Raw genomic sequence first — 19,318 nt, 5'->3', positions numbered from 1 at the left:
CATCTGATAGGTGTTACTTTGCATATTGGCTCTACTAATCCTGCCCACATCACTGCAAATGGTTCCTTCAGAAGCTCTCTTCGATCACCTCATTGGCTATGCCATGTGTTTCCTGCGAGGACTGACTGATTGATCAGCTCAGAGTGAAAGAGCATGGTGACAGAAGCAGAGATGTGGATCCCAAAGAAAGGACAGAATTCTTGTGAGCTAGAAGGAGCTGGTTCCAGCCCCCTCCTGACTTGGTCCCTTCCTTACTTACATTGTTACATTTCCTTTACATTTCAGCCCTTGGGTAAACCATCCTTTTTAAGCTAGTAAGGCTACAGAACATTTAAAATGTTGTAGAAAAACAGTCAAGACACGGGCCAACCCAGTGGCATAGTGGTTAAGTTCGTGCTCTGCTTTGGCGGCCCGGGGTTTGTGGGTTCAGATCCCAGGTGTGGACCCACACATCACTCATCAAGCCATGCTGTGGTGGTGTCCCAAGTACAAAATGGAGGAAGACTGGCACAGATGTTAGCTCAAAACAAACAAACAAACAAATAAACAAACAAAGAAAACCAGTCAAGACAAACAGCAATCTGAGAGAGCTTTTTATCTGGCAAATGAGCTTGAGATCAATCTCTCAACAGTTGGAGAAGAGGGAAGTTTCGAATTTTTACTGCTATTGTGATATCAAATGCAACAGACCACTTCTTAGGACTCAAACAAGATGTGGAATCTGAACTCCCTACCAGCAGTGCAGCAGGCAAGAGGAGCCTTGGGGCAGTCTTAGGGGTGTAGACAAAAAGAAAAACTAAAAGCTGATTTTCAGAGCCTCAGTCTCAGATGCCAAATTCCTTGCTGATCACATATTCCCCTGGGAGGACACAATGCCACACTACAAGAGGTTGAAAGAAAGTCCTGCCAGGACACGAGACCAATTCACATCTCAAATGTAGGTATGGAAAGGGACCACTTGCAATTTTTTTCTCCCTAGTCTGAGATCAACAGGATAAGCTGAGCTGGGACAGAAAACAGCTTAGATTCAGGATCTCAACAGCATAGCTGCCAACCCACACTCTACTTGGCTCGAGTTGGTGATATCATTTCCTTACTTTCATGTGCTCTAAAATTTACTCATGAATGTATGGGGAGAAAAATTTTAAAAGGGGAAATGAATGAAGAAATTATACCCCCTCAGAGACAAAAGTAGATTTGTACACTCTGTGTCTTCTCTGAGCCAAATTAAACACTGCTCGTTCCCATGCCAAACTTTCTTCACCGAGCGGCACTGCCAGATACACTAATGAACAGAGCCGCGGGCAGATTAAAATCAGAGCGTTCATAAACTGACATTTTCGATTTCTGGTCTTTGGTTCAGGACTTAACGTTTTTGCATAGAGATTTTGTTTGATTTGCTTTTAATCAACAGTCTGAATCTTCTTGCCAACGCTAGTTCCTGGCATTGAAACTTCTTATCTCGCAAGAGCACACAACTATGTTTCAAGCTTAATCGGACGGAGGAGTGAAGCTCTCAGATTGCTTTACTCTAATTAAGAATAAAGAAATAAAGTTGGAAATGTATGTTACATTCTGCATAAGTGTGTTCTAAATGTTTAAAGAAAAATAAAAATCTTTAAAAAGCCACTTTAGAAATAACAAGATTGGAAAATATAGCCTAGTGCAAAAAGATGCCACTCACTTAATCAAGCATCAGTCAGGAGTTGAGGGAATTGAGTAAATTAGGAAAATGTTGTTCAAAAAACACTTTCCCGATTAAAATGAAACTTTTACAGGAATTTATGGAGACATGGGAGAAGTCAGAGAAATGAGCTTTCTGCATCACTATCTGTGGTTCTGAACAAAAATGGGAAAGGCACTATGTATTAAAAATGGACTGAAGAAAACTAGAGGTGGAAGGCAAGGACAAGGACAAGGAAGGAAGAGAAGGACAAATATATATATACACATATCCCATGTGCCACGGGAGGGAGACATGCAGAGGGGGCTATAAAAGCCACCTGGTAAATTGCAAATGGTAGAGGATGTAGGAAAAACAAATACCACTCAAGTACATACCATATACCAGAAATCTGATTTAAATTGTTCCATTGAAATTTCCTGATAATATTACAGATTAGGTAATCATCCCTAGTTCTACAGACAAGGAAATTGAGGCTCAGAGGGCTTAAGACACTTATCTAAATTAATCCAATTAATGAGAAACAACAGTTTCAAACTGAGGTCTGGTTCACTCCAAAGCCAGTCCTTTCCCCACGGTCCATGTGGCTTTGGAGTCCAAAGCTAATGTCAAATGTATGCGTGTTGGGGGAGTTTCAGCCCTGGACTACCTTCCAATTTTGTAGCAGAAACAGACTGACAGCAGATGAGACCCAGCAAGCAATGTGGGCGTTGCCCACTAAGGCACTGCTAAGGTAGTCAAGAAAATCTTACCCCTGAGGCCTGTGACAGAGGGCACCATTGATTTGCTTTGCCAGATAAATGCAAACACAAGTATTCTACAATCTCAGGGATGCAGTAGGATACGTGGCAAAGGATATGTGTTCCTTGTCATGTATTCTCTTGAATGAATGGTTTCAGATGGTCCATCTACTCATTCTGACAACCAGCCTCTGGAAGAATGGACATATCCATGTCCACCAGCCACAATAGGGTAAGACATAATTGATTTGACTTAGTTATTGAATTGTAAGTCAAAACTATATTTAAGAGGACTTGAGAGGAGGACAATGATTGTTTGGATATAAAAAAATCACATACTATGATGAAATGGCCCTTCTTAGTAAGGAAAACAGGAGAACAATCACAATCGAGTGACACAGAGGCACAATAAATAAGCTAAGTGGACTGGTAAGTGGGACAAAGGCCTTCTGAAGTTTAATCTACACATGCTCTGTAAGTTGTTATTGCTCTAAGCTTCCATTTTTAATATTCGACTGTTTATCTATGAACTGTATACATATAAATCTTTCTGGAATGTAATACTGATAACCACTTTATCTTGTAACATATCTGTCATATTCATATACATACAGGTATTCACTCAGGAGGGTGGATTTGGAAAATCAAAATTGTGGTGTTGCTCTAAGAGATATGTTCATACACGTTGGGATCAAAGTTAGCTAGGTGGGCTCAGGAGAAAGGAGGAGCTGGGGGGAGCTACCGTCCAGGACCCCTGTCAAACACCCCTGGCTTCAGGGGAGGCCCTGTCCAGAGGAGGGTCAAAGGTCTACTAGGCAGGGCACCCGTGAGAACCAAGGAAAGAAAATGTCAGCAGAGCTCAGTCTTGTGCCTGGAGCCTGTCCAGGGAAGAGGGAGGAAGAGAGAGAGAGTCCACTGCTTAGCGGGTCTTGCATTGTGCTCACCACATCCAGCTCTCGGTGGCAAAACGGAGATAACACAAGTAATGCCACAGAATCCTAGGTCAAGAGCTATAACTTAATAAGGTGACCCAGCGCAGGAGGGAGGCAGGAATGATCAACCATATTTTATGCCCTCAGTAAGGATTCAATTAGAAACCAGGATGGATTTAACCATGCAAGTAAAGTCATGAGTAAATTTAGCTTTGATGAAGTGGGGGAAACAGAGAAGAAACTATGCATTTTCATAAATAGTTTTGTTCCTATGGAAATGTACATGCCGGGCAGAAGTAGTTTTGTACCCATGACTACTCCTCAAATATTTCTGTTAGGGAGATGTCCCTGTGTCAAAACCTTCCAAAGCAGGATGCTATAGACTTATTTTTTGTTAAGAAAGACACACGATATTTCACTTTTTCACACAGTGAGCACACTCACTGAAAAGGATGATTCATCTACCCACTAGGATTGTCACACAGAAGACAGTCCCTTCTTCCCTCTGTAATCTAAAATGAATAAGGAGAAGGAAACACAGAAATCCCACACAGTTTCACAGGGTAAAGATCCAGATATTTTAGAGCAGCAATCCTTAAAGTCAATAATTCATCATATTTTATGAAACAAATTGCACAGAAATGTTTTTTACTTCAAGGTTATGATATATGAATAATAAGAAATTTAGCAAGCTTGTCTCTTAAAGAAGTGAGCTTATCTCTTTTTTTAAAAAAAAAGTGAGATTTACTTGTACACTTGAGCTTCTGGAAGGACTGCTATTAATAGTGGGTTTTGTTCCCGTTATCTGTCAATGTACTCATCCAAAATCAAAATATCTTCTATAATCAAAATACACTGCATCTCATTGGATAAGATTCACTTTCTTGCTTCTGAAACATATGGTGATGAAAGCTGGATGGATCACTTTGTTTCATCAGAAGTTGTTAAAAAGTGCTTTTTCCAAATAACTGGCATGATTCAATAATGCTCTTCCTTCACCTTTAACTGTGCATTCAAACAGCCTTCGTATCGTAGCTTAAAAGGGCAAATTTAATGAACTAACGAATGCAGCAAAGGATGGAAACAAAGGCTCCCATGTTTTAAAATAGTATCAAATACTTGTAATTTTCCGACTTCAGACATTCAAACACCTGTTCTCATTGTTTCATTAGGACTGTTTTCTACCAAATAGCAACAGCATACATCTGAAAGTGTATCTAAGAGAGAAGCAGCTTAATACCATCTGTATGAAGCTTGACATAAAGATAAAAGTAAGAATTTGACCACATAATCCCTAATTGGGAGCCCTTTATTCCTTGGGAAATTTTTAACAAGGTAATAGAAAAAAATGTTTTAGATAGAAAAACAAAGAGTAAAAGCGTCTCTTCAGCAAGCCTTGGCATTGAGTTATTCCCAAGTGAAGACATTGTCATAGTGAGCACATTCTAAATCTACAACAGGCAGAAAACTAGAGTTTACTGGCCCAAGTCACCCAAATCAAAAGGGACTGCGGTGCCTTGGAATGGAGAGAATTTTCAAGGCAATGCCAGGGAGGCTGACATTAATAAATGTTATCCCCAATTAATCACTTTTTAATACCAAATGCCAGAGTCCTGGGTCACACACTGACTAAGCCAATTTGGCCATTTAAAGTTGTTAGGTCCTTCTGTAAATACTGGTGGCCTCCAACAATTACAGCCAGACGGGATACAAAAACGAAGGCATGTTTTGGATGAAATTCTGCCAAAAATGCCACCATTTACTAGCAAACAGTCACACAGTGGCTTATCACAAAGCTCAAGGAAGGCGTTTCCCTGTTCTCCAGCTCTCCTACAGGAGCCTTCCGTGAAAGGAACTACATTCTGAAGCAAGAACAGCTCACTTTCTACTCACGTAACACACAGAGGACTGTGTCAAGTGCCTTCTTTTTAAATCGACAGCTAAGCAGGGGAAAAGGCGATTTTTAACTTTCTCCAGTTCCAAGGAAAACTGCATGTGGAGAGAGATATGCAGTGTCACTTTGGTCTTACTTTGGAAACTGCCGCTTCAAATATCGGTGAATCAGCTATTCTAGGTGATACCTGCTTCCCCAAACTATAACATTTTATGGATGGCCATGTAGTGTCCCTCACCCCATTAGGAGTCTTAGCAGTCACGGTCATCGTCTCAAATACCCACAAAGGCATTTCTAATTACAGCCTCACAACAATGGAAAACACGATTCCGTGGATCTGTTTCAAGATCTTACCTTTCACTTGCTGTTGACTGGCTGGAAACTCTAATTCTAAAAGAAATGGCTTCAAAGGAATTCTTTTTCAGGTGGTATTGCTAGTGGGATAATAGTATGAAAATTCTTTTGTTGATGTGGTGGTGGTCGCTGTTGTTCTTCAAGGTACAAACACGGCAGGCAGCAAAACGTTTAAATCCTGCCCAAGAATGGACTCTCAAAATTCACTTATCCACCCACCACGATATATGTAAGTCAATACTTTCCAAAGCACTGTGTTCCCAGAACACTGATCCTGCAAGAAGCCCCTAAAAAGGATTCCAGATTCAAATAAATTTGAGAAATGCCATTTACTATACATCTCATTTGGAAAGTCTCAAGGCTTAGAACACAGTAAAGAAATACGTTTAATTTTTTAAAACCTAGTATTTCTGAAATGCAGAATCTTTATTTAGAGTAACCTTACTTAAGGACCTGTGTGATGCTAGAACATATTTTGAGAAATGCTGGTATAAACTTCTCAAGCAGAATGAAGTTAAAAAGAAAAGTTTCCACCTTAGGAGTTTCTAGAACCTGTCCCCCAAAATCACCTCGCTGTCTGCCAAACAGAAAATTTTCCCTGCATCTCAGCTATAGCCTTCATGCTACAATGGAAACACATTTTCTGTTGTTTGTCCTTGATAGAGATGAAGAATAGCTGATCACCAGTTTCCATGTAAAAAAATCACTATATATTTAGAGAACTTTATTAAGTCATCCGTCTGTACCGTCTTGGCTCCAGCCGGGATAAGTCCTGAGAGCAGGAAGGTTTCTTGGCAGGTGAGAGGCATGTTTAGATGATATCGGTGTTTAGAAGGATAATTCTCTCAGAAGTGGGGGGACGGAATGGAAGTGGAAAAAACCACGCTCTCCAAGGCAGCTACCGAATTTTATTCTATCTTTATTCACCATACTTAGCATATTATTTGGAACCAGTGAGCGGTCAATAAATTAAATATCTAATATTTTATCTTATTGTTTTCCTCTTCAAAGGCACCGTCCTGTAGCTACATAGCCCCTACGAAGTTATTCTGCTTGTCCTAAATACTCTGACAGCTTTTAAGACCATTTTCCACTTTCATCACACAGCCATATACGTGGCTGCTAACTGTCACTGGTCATGTTGCTCAGACCCCTGGCCTCTGCCTATGAGAGACACAGAAAGTACAGGAGCATCCCGGTGCTATGGGACACTTATCCCCAAATCATTGGCTTTGTCAAAGTACTCTTGAAAACTTTCCCATCCTCAGCAATGGTAATATATGGTCAGTGATTATTCATTCATTCAACAAATATGTATCGTTGCTGTCTCTTTGTAGTCTCTGGGCATTCTGCTTGTAGGCAGCCATGTAAAAAACTTAGCAATCAATCACTTCCATCTCCTTTATATTTTCCAGGTACTATTCGGCTCCTTGTAATACATCAGTAAGCAAAACAGACAGCCCCCTCCCAAAAAAGAAAACTCCCTGCCCTTCCAGAGAGGGGGAAAAAAGAGAGAGAGACAGAGGATGATAAAGGGTAGTTGCAATATAAGGCGGGCAAGAAGTGGGTTGCAATTCTAGACATGGTGGACCAGGTAGGCCTTGTTGAGAAGGTGGCAATTAAGCAAAGACTTGCAGGAGATGAAGGAGCCAGGCATAGTGCTCATTTCATAGTAGGCCATGAGTTCACAGGATAATGGGGTGGGGCGGGGCCAGAGCACGCAGAACCGTTTAGGCCATTATGAAGGTTATGACTTTTACTTTGAGAGAAATAAGGAGCCACTGGAAGATTTTAAGCAGAAGAGGGAGATGATTTGACTTACTCTTCTAACGAATCATTCTGGTCGCTGTGTTGAGAAGAGACTGGACCACTGTCACAAGGGTGGAACTGGGGAGACTAACTGGGTGACTATGGCAATAATCCAGGTGAGAGACGACAATGGCTCGGAACAGGGGGATAGCAGTGAAGGTGGAGAGACGTGGTCAGACTCTAGACACATTTTGAAAGCAGAGCTGGCAGGATTTATTGGTGGATTGGGTAGGAAATTAAAAAAAGAGAGGAAACAAAGAAACCCCAAGAATTTTGGCTTGGGCCACTAGGAGAACGCACTAAGATGGAAAACACTGTCAGGGAAACAATGAATGGGTAAGTTCAGGGGTTAAATTTCAGAATGCTGAGCTTGAGACATCAAGTAGAAATGCATTTACATAGCACTCTCCTTTCTGAACCACCCCAGGTACCATATATATTATTTCATTTATTCTTATTATACTCCAGGTGAGAAAGAATTTTGAAGACTTTATTGTTAACATTTTGATATTTAATAATTTAGATATATAAATATTAAAGCTCATATTACAAACTTGCTTTTTTTCTAATACTCTATTCTGCCTCTTTAGGCAAAGCCTGTATAAAAAATAAAGAATTTTAAATTTTTTGTGGGGGGGGGGTGTGATTCTCCCCAGGTTGTATTTATTAAAATTGCCACCCCTTTATAGGCTCTCTGGGCATAGAGCTCATTGTGAACCACTTGAAAAATCTGGTGATCAGGCACGTCCGTCTCCTTCGTATTTTCCAGCACAATAAGAAATTCCCAATGGGCTTTCTGTTCAGAAGGAGCTATTTTAGCTGCTTTTATCTCTGGAGTCCTAATTACACATTTCATGGTTTTCTTAGAATAAGATGGGAAAAGCTGTGCTCTTTTAAACAGAAATTTCATGTTTCAAATGGAAATAGAAAGGCCAGAATGGCTCCAGGAGTTACAAAGATGTCTTTTGACCTTTTTCAAGAGTTTAAAAACAATCGAGTATTTTCAGGCTAAGTGGCGATGAGCTGCTTTTATGAGAGTATGAGTCATTAAGTTAAGAGAAATAAAAAGTGTTAAAAAGTAAGATTATCACTCAAAAGGTGTCAATTATTCTGAGTAAAAGCAAATAATAAGATACACTATGAAATCTTGCTGAGAATCATAAAACATACAATCATGAAAAAGAAAGAACGCTGTTACTGATGTCTTAAAACTCCTTTTGCCATTATGCAACTATCTAATTCTTCTGTTAATAAATCCACTGGGTCTTCCAACCATGGTATAAACCTCAGAGGGGTGGGTATCATTTTCTTATTAAAGAGTGTGACTCGTGAAAATGAAATTGCCCTGTGAAGGCAAAAAATAAAACAAATCCATTTAATCATGTGGAAAAACTCCAACCAGGCTTAAATTAAAAGCCAAACAGAACACCAGGTACAATTGAATTGTGTATTACATACAAGAGGAGGAAGAAGGATTTGTCTAAGGTTCAGATCTAGCACAGGGAGAAGGACTTCACAGGTACTCTATTAATAATGGACAAAAAGAAACGCCTCAGGAAGATTTTGCTCAAGGGTCGCTGATTTTCAGGTAGCCACTGAATAAAAAATTGCATTTCTAGTGCCTCTTTTGTTCCAACACTCACCACTGAGCGGAATGGAGAAATCCACCAATGATAGTAAGAGGTTTTCAGAACAACAAAAATAAAAGAAAATGATTCCTTTCTTCTATCTTGCCTATTTTGCTAATTTCAAATACCTTTAAAGACATCTATAATATTTCTATAGTTTGGAGGTTTAGGTGATAACTCCAATGTTTGTTTGTAAATAAGTCACTGATATTTGTCACTATTTTCTTCACTTTTTTACTAACAGTAGTTTTATGTTAGGATTCTGCCCTTCTGTTACACTTGAATATACCTACTTCCAAACTCCAATATGCTTAAGCATTAAAAACCTGAAAATATGTTACTACCACTAGCTCTCAGGTCAAGAATTTAACCCCTGTTATCTAGGGTGGGGAATAAAGAGAGGTTGCAGTGGGGGTAGGATTAATCTTCAGCAGCATTACAAATATTTTTTGATCATGTAAAGCATGATTGCATATTGAAATATATAAAATCAAAATAGGCAGTCAACTGGATTATGTTTTTTCAAGTCTGTTATTCCTCCAGAATGGAAAACAGGAGCCCTTATTGTGCTCTTGACTTTGAGCTGTGACAATTTCATGATGATGGTGATAATAATGATGATGACACAAAGACTACAAAGATAGCTGACAGGTACTCAAGGCTTCCCACGTGCTGGCTGCTGTGATGAGTGTCTCACATGGCTTGCCCTGGTTCAACCTCATAACGACCGTACACTATGGTATGAGAACAAGGCCGAATGAGGTGAGCTCAGAGCTGATAAGTGGCAGGGCCTGGACTCACACCCAGGTCAGTGCTAATCATTCCAGTCCACAGCCTCCTCTCCTCCTACCACCCAGACTTGATCTGGAACCTAGGGCAATGCTCCCCCACACGCACACTACAGTTCCCTCCAACAGGGAGGGAACTGGCTGCCACTTGAGGCTGGTAGTCATGAACTTAAAGTAGACCACCAAATGACATTATAGTGACAGAACATAAGTCACAATTTGTATCACATATAGCAAAGCATTGACATAAAAGCAATGGATCTTCAAATATGTTCCATCTTAAAAAGAGGTAGAAACCTAACTTCTCTGTTTTCCAACACTGCATCTGATGAAGCAGTAAGTTCATTTTCCAACTCTCATCAGTAAAACGATGAAAACAAAAATCTCAGTTTTGGAGCATGGTCTAAGGGCCAAAGTTGAATACAGCTACTGACCTGGAAAACTGTGAGCCAAGTAGCAGGACGCTGTCACCATAGGTAAAGAGGTGACAGGTGGAGAAGTCAGCTGAGAGCAGTGATAAGAGGCTGGATCAGCTGGGCTGGTTGAAGCCGGGACTGAGAGGATCCCAGACCATAGCTGCTCCCATGGCACTGGTGGTCATGGGGAAGACATCATCAGGGCCTCTTCTATCAGTGACTACAATGGTCCCAAAGCAGGGCAAACTGGTTGTAAATGGACTAGCAAGCTTGGACCTGTAAGTGTATGAGGAGAATTTTCATGCACCGAGAATAGAAAATAGAGAATGCGGTGCTTGCAGAGAATGGGAACTGAAAAGAGAAATGTAGGCCAGGAGGAAAAAGAAAAATCAGCATCGGCATAGAACCATTCACCATTAAAGGCAATTTTCACTCCCCAAATTCAATTTTATTTTACCATTTGCTATAGTAAAACTTGATGCTTATTTTACCAGGTTTCATAAAGACTATTTTGGAATTTAAAAGATGTACTCCATAGTGATCCATATGCCACAATAATACCATAACCTATTATCTGGCTGAGCTAAATGCAAAATAATTTCCAGAAATCTGAAATCACATTCAGTTCAACCATAAGGGTCTACAGTAGTACAGTGTCCTATCCACGGGTCAGCTAATTTATGCTACAATGGTGGAGCTCAATAGTTGAATAGCTGTGTATGAGCAGCAAAGCTGCAAATATTTACTATCTGGTTCTGTGCAAAAAAAAAAAAAAAGTTTGCCATCTCCTGTTCTATCCCCTTGTCCTGTATTTATTCCCTAAGCTGCTCCAAGTCCTTTTTGGAATGAGGTAAGAATGTCAATGAACAAATAATCACTTTCCAAGAGTGGCTCTCATTCTAGTTTTACCTCCTCGTTGAGATGCACGGGGGTTTTAATGAAAGAGAGACCTAAGGCTGGCAGTTTCTGTTTGTCCATCAGACATCTGGCTGCTCTTTTGTTGAGTATATTGATGCGGGTTGTGATCCGGACCAGCAGGGAGGTTAGTCGAGAGCAAGGCTGAGAACAGGCATGAAGGGAGATCTCTGAGACGAAGGCAGCCACCTCCCTAATGGAGGCAGTACACGTATCATCCCCACCCCTCCCCTCCATTTCCAGCAAGTTGTCACTGGTAGACACCTCCATTGGTCAGGCTGCAGATTCATCCCCACGCAGACCTGAGAATTTGGCTTGTTTTCTAGGGCACAGAGAGGTGGCCTACGATTTGTGGTTTCAAGGGAATGATGTGGAAGACTACCTGTGGATAGACAGACTGGTACACAACTGTGACCCCTACTAAAAATGAAAAAAACAAACCTTTAGGGATGGCCCCATGGCCGAGTGGTTAAGTTCACGAGCTCTGCTTCGGTGGCCCAGGGGTTCACTGGTTCAAATCCTGAGCACAGAGATGCCACCGCTCATCAAGCCATGCTGAGGCGGCATCCCACATGCCACAACTAGAAGGACTCACAACTAAAAATACACAACTATGTACCGGGGGGCTTTGGGGAGAAAAAGGAAAACCAAAATCTTTTAAAAAAAAAAAAAAACCAACCTTTAAAGCCCCATACTTGGGGGAGGGGACCTCCACTGTAATATCCATTCTCAAAAGACATCTCATTGTTGAGGTCGTTATTAGGAAAGTCAGGTAAAATTAGTAAAAATCATTAACCCTTCTCTTTTTCCCTCAAGTTTTACTTTTACAGATATTCCACAAGATTATAAAAGGTATAAAACATCTTAATATCTCAAGACATCCTGTGAGTATGTAATAAAGAACCAATGCCAAATAAATTACTCTTAAATATAATTCAGTGGTGCTTCCTCTGTAAGGCAGGGAAATCACATTAGAAGACATGGGAAAAGGGCAACTATAAAGAGCAGGACCAACAGTATCAACTCCTCTAAACAATCCAAATGAGACCGGCTACTTTCCACTTTTTATTGCAAGTCAACAGTCTGACAGACAGTCTGTAAGAGTCATCAACCAAATCCCAAGTACCTTTTTAGCCTGTGGTTTTCCTGGTAGATACATATTCACTATTCTCCGAAAAGAATGGAATAATCAGCCTTCATGGCTTAAATACTCTTCATCTCTACTGTATGTACATTCCAACAGAGTGATTATCCTCATCACAAAGAGTGACAGCAAATTAGTTCACTTTAAAATTCACTGTTGGGGCCAGCCCAGTAGCACAGGGGTTAAGTTCGCACGTTCCGCTCTGGCGGCCCAGGATTCCCCAGTCCGGATCCCAAGTGCAGACCTACATGTTTCTTGTCAAACCATGCTGTGGCAGGCATCCCACATATAAAGTAGAGGAAGATGGGCATGGATATTAGCTCAGGGCCAGTCTTCCTCAGCAAAAAGAGGAGGATTCGTGGCAGATGTTAGCTCAGGGCTAATCTTTCTCAAAATAAAATAAAAATTCATTGTTAAAAAAATTCAATCCAATAATGAATTTCTAGATTGTTCCCTACATTATGTGATATAAGATCAAATTTATTTCTAGTGAATAAAGGGTGTGAATAGGAGGAGGAAATGAAGGAGCAGCACAGAAAGACACAATTCTACATTTAACTTCTCAAAGATGCAAGTGAGCTCTTCTATGATAAATAATAAACTACTCATTGAAGTCTTAAATTTCTTATGCCATGAAAATGGGACAAACTGGAAACAATCTCTAAATTCATCCTGCAGTGATTTCTAGAGACAGGAAAGTCTTAGATGCTGTGTCCTAGTTCTTTCACTCAAGCCTGGATAAGATCTTGTCAAAAGTCAAACATCCATTCTTTGAGTTGCTTTCCTCCAGGGACACTCCAACTGGATGTGGAAGTGGCCTGGAGGAGCCTGCAATTTATAATGGTGTCTAACTTACTTTTACAAAAAAGAATTTGTTTTCGTTTTCAGTAAGTGTAAAAATGTACAAGAACAAATGTTCAAAGGAGGCCTACGGAGGATGGGATTTGAGGAGTGGGCAAGGACTGAAAAATAACACACCTGCTGTTTTACTTTTTACACGTGTTAATTTGTAGCTTTGTAAGGTCAAAATAATTTCCAGAAGAATTCAAGTAAGTGTAAATGCAACTGTAACAGGATAGATTATGTCCCCCTCTTCCAGTGCCCTGGTTGATAACAAGGTCGGATGACAGAAGAAGGTTTTGGTAAATTGGAGGAGAAACAAAGATTGTAGGCACATATATTGCCCCAAGATTATGGCCCCTCAAAAAAGGTTAATATTAGCAAAAGAAAGATGTGTATGTCTTTTGTAGATCCTTTATTAACTCTAAGGCTGCCCTTTTCTTTGAATCCCCACCCCCTACCCTCCACAGACACACACATAAGCATGTAAATTCTTGGAAGGACCTGAATTTTTTCCCCAGTCTTGTTCCCCTCCATGGCCTGGCCATATCAACAAGAAAACCAGACACAACCACCTGACTGCCAAGAGAGCCAGAAGCCAAGAGGAAGAAGCATTGGCAGGAGTGGGGAAAAGTAGGCAGAGGCTTAAAAGAGCTAGGTTTGATCCTGTACCCACACACACACACACACACACACTCCACCATCTCTTTGACATCATTTCAGCTGTCTCTACCCTTGGCCCACTCTGCGTCAGCCACGTCAGTTTCAGTTTCCTTACTGTTCTGTGAACACCCCTGTACTTCTCTGTCTTAGGGTCTTAGCATCTGCTTTCCTTATACCTGAAATACTCTTCTCCAATAGTCATGTGCTCACTCCTTCACTTCCTTCATGTCTGCTGAAATGTCCTAACACCTGTGAGGCCAGCCCTGACCTCTTCACAGCCCTTATCAACACTTGGTCTATAACAACACATTTTAAGTGTTGAAGTGTAAGCGCCACGTAGACAAGACCTTCATTTATTCACTGTTCTAGTCCCAGCCATTAACAGCAGGCACTCACACAAAATTAGAGCATAAAAGAGGAAGGAGCAGTGAGGCTAAAGGCAACATAGTCTCCCCTGAATACAAACCAGAGTGGCTTTTGTATGACTGAGAATCAATCAAAGGGGAAAATAAAAGAAATATTTTCCATGATTCCATGGACTCAATGTCTATACTTGTTTATCCAATAATTTTTTTTCCTGACAATGTATTGTATGGTCTCACTATCTCAAAATTTAAGGACTTAGCCAGGGATTACAAAATAATTTCAATCCAACACTTACCAATATAGTGCATATACCATTTGGAAATATTCTAGGTGAACAGAGCTGTATTTATTTTGCTGACATTATGACAAACATTTCATCTACTCGTCCTTTTTAGCACAGAAGAAGGTCCATAAAGCAGGACCTCTATTTTCACAAAAGCTTAATCCTACTTGTTTATTGTCTTGGAGTCAGAACCCTGAAGATTAAGTCCTTAGTAACTAATCATCTCACAGAAAACACAGGGCTGTCCCCACTGCCAGAGGTTTCTGACTAGCAGCAAAATCTGACTTTTGAGACCTTCTAGTGTTTAAGCAGATCAAGAACAGAGAGGCAAGGCCACACAAACATGAGTTTGACGCCAAACCTCCGTCTCCAAACTCTGAAAGAAAACAAATGTAGAAAGCGCAAGTGGCCTCCAGGAATTGCCAAGGCTTTAGTTAATCTTTGCAAAGGATTTTCAAGATGAAAGCCACTACAGCAAAGCTAAATTTTCCTATCACCACAACTGGAATGCTTTGCTAATTCTTTCCCTGATGCATTAAAGTGATTTTGGAGCAAACTCCATGAAAGAAAAGGATTAACAGCCTTCTAGGGAGGAAGTTTCCATTCATTCATCATGTTATTAAAGACACTCTGGGGAGGGCCAAGGTTTGCCCATGAGCAGGGTCGGCTGCCATCATGAAGGTCCATATTTAACACACCTGATGAAGATGACAGCCTGTGGGGACTCCCCACTCCCTTTAACTAGTTGGGAGGGAGTCAAGAAACACTTGTAGTGACATACCAATCCAGTGCTCTACTGCACTGCAGATCAATTACAATACAGCAGGCATGCCCAACCATGAGCGAAGGCCAGATCCTAATAAAACAAACATCATACTGACCCCCAAACATTTCATACTGCTATTGAGTACAGTCCTTGTATAGGCTTTAGATAATTTACCAAAAAACAGTTTCTGCATACCAAAATCTAATTGAGCAGAGAAACTAACTTTCTATAGTTTTATTCATTAGATGACATATCCTGAGTGGCAAACAATAAAATGTAGGTAATAAATATTGGACACAGCAAGCTCTTGAGGCTAGAAATAAGGAAGGGAACGAAATAGAAAAAAGTAATCTCTGTCCTCATGGGGCTTACCTCCTAGCCGGAGGAAACAGGCGTTGCATAAAATTACCAAATGATATAGCATTTTAGAAACTTGAAGTATAGTGAAGAAAAGTTAAAAAGTGAAAGGGAGATAAAAAGTAGAGTGGAAAGTATGTGATTGTATTTTAAATAGGGTAGTTATGGTAGGTCTTACCAAGAAAAAGAAATTTGAGCTTAAGTTTATGTAACTCATTAGCATGCCAGAGTCTCTTGAGGATGGTTAGTCATATCATTCTCCCTTCATAAAATTGATTTACAAAAAGATTAATGAGAAGATTACTTTAAAATAAGCTGTTTGGGGAAAGGAATGGTTTCTTCAAAAAATGGTGCAGAGACAACTGGATAACCACATGCAAAAGAATGAAGTTGGACTTCTACTCTATGCCATATAGAAAAATTAACTCAAAATGGATCAACGACCTAAATAAAAGCTAAAACTATAAAACTCTTCAAAGAAAACGTAGTCGTAAATCTTCATGACTTGGATTTGGCAATGGATTATTAGATTTGACACCAAAATCAATGAACAACAAAATACAAAAATAAATTGGGCTTCGGGGCTGGCCCCGTGGCCGAGTGGTTAAGTTCGCGCGCTCCGCTGCAGGCGGCCCAGTGTTTCGTTGGTTCGAATCCTGGGCGCGGACATGGCACTGCTCATCAGACCACGCTGAGGCAGCGTCCCACATGCCACAACTAGAAGGACCCACAATGAAGAATATACAACTATGTACCGGGGGGCTTTGGGGAGAAAAAGGAAAAATAAAATCTTAAAAAAAAAAATTAAAAAAAAAAAAATAAATAAATAAATTGGGCTTCATTAAATTAAAAACTTCTGTGCATTAAAGGACAATATCAAGAATATGAAAAGATAACACAAAGAATGGGGAAAAATAGTTTCAAATCATCTATCTGTTCGGCATTTAATATCCTAAATACATAAAGAACTCTTATAACTCAACAACAAAAAAGACAACCTAATTAAAAAATGAGAAAAGGACTTTTGAATAGACATTTCTCCAAAGAAAACATACAGATGGCCAATAAGCATATGAAAAGACGTTCAGCACTGGTTGTCAAGGAAACGCAAATCAAAATCACAATGAGATACTTCTTCACACCCACTAGGATGGCTTTAAACAAAATAATGAAAAATAATAAGTGTTGGCAAAAATGTAAGGAAATGGAATCCCTTGTACGTTCCCGGTAGGAATGTAAAATGGTGCAGCCACTGTGGAAAATAGTTCTTCAAAAAGTTAAACATACAATTACCATATGACTCAGCAATTTCACTCCTAGGTATATACCCAAAAGAAATGAAAACATATGTCCATGCAGAGACTTTTACAATAATGTGTATAGTAGCATTATTCATAACAGCCAAAAGGTGGAAACAACCCAATGTCCATCAATGAATGAATGGATAAACAGTTGTGGTATATACATCCAATGGAATAGTATTCAGCCATAAAAAGGAACGAAGTATTGATACATGCTACAACTTGGGAGAACTTCAAAAATATTATGCTACGTGAAAGAACTCAGACACTAAAAGCCATATAATTCCTTTTATATAATATATGCAGAGTAGGCAAATCCATAGAGACAGAAGGCAGATTAAAGGTTATCAGCAAGTGGGGGAGGGAAGAGGCAGGAGTGATGACTTATTGGTTAGGAGGTGTTTTTATGAGGTGATGAAAAAGCTTTGAAATTAGACAGAACTGGTAGTTACACAACATTGTGAACACACTAAGTACCACTAAATTGTACACTTTAAAATAGTCAATTGTATGTTTGTGAATTTCACTTCAATAAAAAAAGCTTTAATCATTCAAAAATTCTTTTCATCAAATTTTCAGGATCACATATTGTGTTTTATATTCAAATTTCAGTTCGGTATTCATTCCAGCCTTTAATCTATTTGTAACACTTAACCTTTTTTTAATAAATTTTTATTGAGATGCAGTTCACATACAAAAGAATCCACCCATTTTACGTGTACATTTTGGTGAGTTTTCATAAATGTGTATAGTTCCGCAACCACCACCACAATCAAATTTTTAAAAGCATTAACTACCTCAAAAAGTTCCCTCAGGTGTCTTTACAGTCAATCTCCATCCCCACATGTTGTCTGTCACTATAATGCTGCCTTTTCTAGAATTTCATATGAATGGAATCACACAGTGCATAGTCTTCTGTCTGCCTTCTCTCACTTAGCACACTGTGACTCAGTTTCATCTATGCTGTTTTATGTACCAGTAGTTTCCTCCTTTAAATTTCTGAATAATTTACCACGTTAAGTTTTTCCATTTACAAGTTGAGGTCATTAGTTGTTTCCATTTTCCAGCTACGATGAATAAAGCTTCTATAAACATTTACATACAAGACTTGTGTGTGGACGTAAGTTTCTATCTCTCTTCAGTAGATACTGAGGAATATAAATACTTTTTTCTGTTTAGCTTTTTAAGAAACTACAGAATTTTTCCAAAGTGGCTGAGCCATTTTCCATTCCCAGCAGCAATGTCTGAGGCTTCCAGTTGCTTCACAATTCTGGCCAACACCTCCTATTGTGAATCTTTAATTACAGTCATTCTAGCAAGTGTGTAGTAGTATCTCCTTGTGGCTGTAATTTGAATTACCCTAATGCCTAATGATGCTGAGCATCTTTTCATGTGTTTATTAACCTTCCTATATCTTCTTTTGTGAAGTGTCTATTTAAATCTTTTGCCCATTTTTAATGTTATTCGTCTTCTTATGATTGAGTGTTAATAGCTCTTTAAATATCCCAGATACAAGTCCTTTGCAGATATATGTTTTGCAAATATTTTCTCCCAACTTGTGGCTGGCCTCTCAAATTAATTAAAATTACCTTTTGATGAGCAAAATTTTTAATCTTGATGATATCTAATTTACCAATTTTTTCTTACATAATTTGTACTTCCTGTGTCTCTACGAAATCTTTTCTTAACCCAAGTTCACAAAGCTTTTCTCCTGTTTTCTTTTGGAATTTTTTGTGTTATTTAATGTTTTTATGTAGTTATATAGAATTAACTTCTAAGTGTACAGTATGAGGTAAGAGTCAATGTACACTTTTTCCTTATAGATATTCCGTTATTTCAGTATCTTTTTAAAAAAGACTATCCTTTCTCCATTGAATTACCTTGGCAACTTTGTGAAAAATCAATTGATGACGTAAGTGTGAGTTTGGCTCTGGAATCTCAATTCTACTCCATCTTCTATTGACTATTTTTTTCCCTGAGTTTGGATCTCTCTCTCTTGTTTCTTTACCTGTCCATTCTGATTAAAAACTAGGCATTGTATGTCATAACACTGTAGTGACTCTGATTCTATTTGGTTCTTTTGAAATTTGCTCGCTTTCCTGTTTTAATATATGATGAACTTGCCTAGACTCAAACTGAAAAATCTGTTTCTCTGCAGAGAGCTGAAATTTTTGCTCAGCGTTTTTTTTTCTTTTGCCTGGATCTCTGGGGATCTCTCTCGAGTCTGCATAGTTTCATAATCAGCCAATGATTTGAACTGAGGCTATATATAGACAACTCAAGTCAGCGATGCTTCCATCCTCTGCCGCGGGACCTATGTGTGGGTTGAAGAATTTCTTCAAACTTGCAACAAATAAGTCTCCCCAGGCTTTCAGTTTTGCTTGTGTTCCCTAGAAAACCCCAAGGGCACATGTTGCTCCTTAGCAGTCAGCCATGAA

General features: G+C 39.4%; 1 protein-coding gene across 2 annotated transcripts in view; it reads right to left on the bottom strand.

Moving 5' to 3' along the window:
- TMTC1 (transmembrane O-mannosyltransferase targeting cadherins 1) overlaps nucleotides 1-19,318 on the bottom strand; it is a 261,498-nt gene that overhangs the window by 96,976 nt on the left and 145,204 nt on the right. The gene's annotated exons all lie outside the window — the stretch shown is intronic.

The sequence above is a fragment of the Equus quagga genome, chromosome 1 (genome assembly GCF_021613505.1).
Source record: "Equus quagga isolate Etosha38 chromosome 1, UCLA_HA_Equagga_1.0, whole genome shotgun sequence".
Classification (NCBI taxonomy): Eukaryota; Metazoa; Chordata; class Mammalia; order Perissodactyla; family Equidae; genus Equus; species Equus quagga.
This window is presented reverse-complemented; position numbering and strand designations above follow the sequence as displayed.